The sequence below is a fragment of the Simochromis diagramma genome, unplaced genomic scaffold (assembly GCF_900408965.1).
Source record: "Simochromis diagramma unplaced genomic scaffold, fSimDia1.1 OVJJ01000321.1, whole genome shotgun sequence".
In the NCBI taxonomy this organism is placed as follows: domain Eukaryota; kingdom Metazoa; phylum Chordata; class Actinopteri; order Cichliformes; family Cichlidae; genus Simochromis; species Simochromis diagramma.
Window position 1 is genome coordinate 1,658 of NW_024386772.1, and position 1,521 is coordinate 3,178.

Genomic DNA, 1,521 nt, shown 5'->3' on the forward strand with positions numbered 1-1,521 from the left:
TAGTTTCCCACCACAGGAAATTTATTTTAAGTGTCTTCATAGTTTTATTTTTGAAATACACCAATTTTTATATACTGCAGGAAAAAAGAAAAGAAATATTATAATGAAAATTTGCAAAAAAACAGCACATGTATCAAAATAAACTATTTCCAGCAGTGCAATATAAGTCCTAAGCATCCCAGAAACGATACAGAAAGTCATAAAGTCAAACATAACTTTTAAAAACACAAGTATAGGCTCATAAGGCCCTGATGGTAAAAAACTACATTTCCGCAAAATGACGTCACTTCTAGTTTCGGGCAGGTCATGGTGGACATGCGATAGTTCGCGCTGATGGACGTAGGATCGGCAAAGCGTGTTTCTGGAATATTATGTTTTTTGTTGCTGCAAGTGCTTTTTATGCAGTTTTTGCAAAGCTTTATGTGGAAGCGAACTGTGACCTAGGACAAGCTGATGGCATAAGATGTAAGTACAACTCCTCCGGTTTCATATGCAAAAAAAATTATTGCGCTAGCTTACGTGCCCGCTCCGACCGGCTTTAAAGGGTTAATAGCAATATTGATCACTTTATTACCCAGTTTTCTTCGCCCGATGTATAGTGTTCTTTTCCACAGATGTGTAATATCAGAAACAGTTCTGTATTCTTTGTGGAACTCCTCCTTACTCCACCTGGTCCCGTCAGAATGGCAAAGAGTGAACTCACTCCCCTCAGTACGCTCTGGCCAGAAGTGTTCTTTGCCTATGGTAATTAAATCATCATATGTTTCATGGCCTTGCAGAATGATTCGAGGTGGAGCTTTGTCCATTATTAATTTCTGGTACTGTCCACACTTTCTAAGAGTTCTTGGCTTCCACTCCATGGGAGCCAGTCTGACCTAGCATCAAGGAAAAAAAGCAAAATTTATGAAAAAATATGCCTTTTTAGAAGGTTATTTTTTAATATATTGCTGATAGTCATACACGTAGCTTCAATTTTTACCTAACCTTCAATAATGATTTGCCATGGTCCAAACGTTTATCATTCAATGGAAACTGCCTTTTCTTTACTTGAGGCTGTAGTAGTTTCTTGGCTTTACCAAAGGCCTCTGCTGCACCTGTAATGGATGAAGCTGAAAGTTAATCAAACTGATCCGCAGCAAGTTCTATATTACAATTGATCTTAAAGCAAAATAATTGGGTTTTCTTACTTAGAAATTCATTGCCACGTGGTGAAGTAGTGTCATCTGCAATATAAATAGGGCAGTGATGTGAAATGTGGTTTATAGAATTCTAAATGGTAAATGGCCTGCATTTGTATAGCGCTTTTCTAGTCGCTAAGGACCCCAAAGCGCTTCACACTACATTCAGTCATTCACCCATTCACACACTGGCAATGGCAAGCTACATTGTAGCCACAGCTGCCCTGGGGCGCACTGACAGAGGCGAGGCTGCCGGACACTGGCGCCACTGGGCCCTCTGACCACCACCAGTAGGCAAACACGGGGTTAGTATCTTGCCCAAGGATATTTGGCATGCAGCCAG

The 1,521-nt window shown here is 40.4% G+C and overlaps 1 long non-coding RNA gene across 1 annotated transcript; it reads right to left on the reverse strand.

The window, feature by feature from the left end:
- Nucleotides 1-558: 558 nt before the first annotated feature.
- On the reverse strand, nt 559-1,294 carry LOC120739118. The gene is made up of 3 exons (XR_005697128.1): nt 1,188-1,294; nt 985-1,094; nt 559-875 (listed from the first exon to the last, which is right to left on the reverse strand). It is a non-coding gene; the product is annotated as an uncharacterized LOC120739118 (long non-coding RNA).
- Between the last annotated feature and the right edge of the window lie 227 nt (nt 1,295-1,521).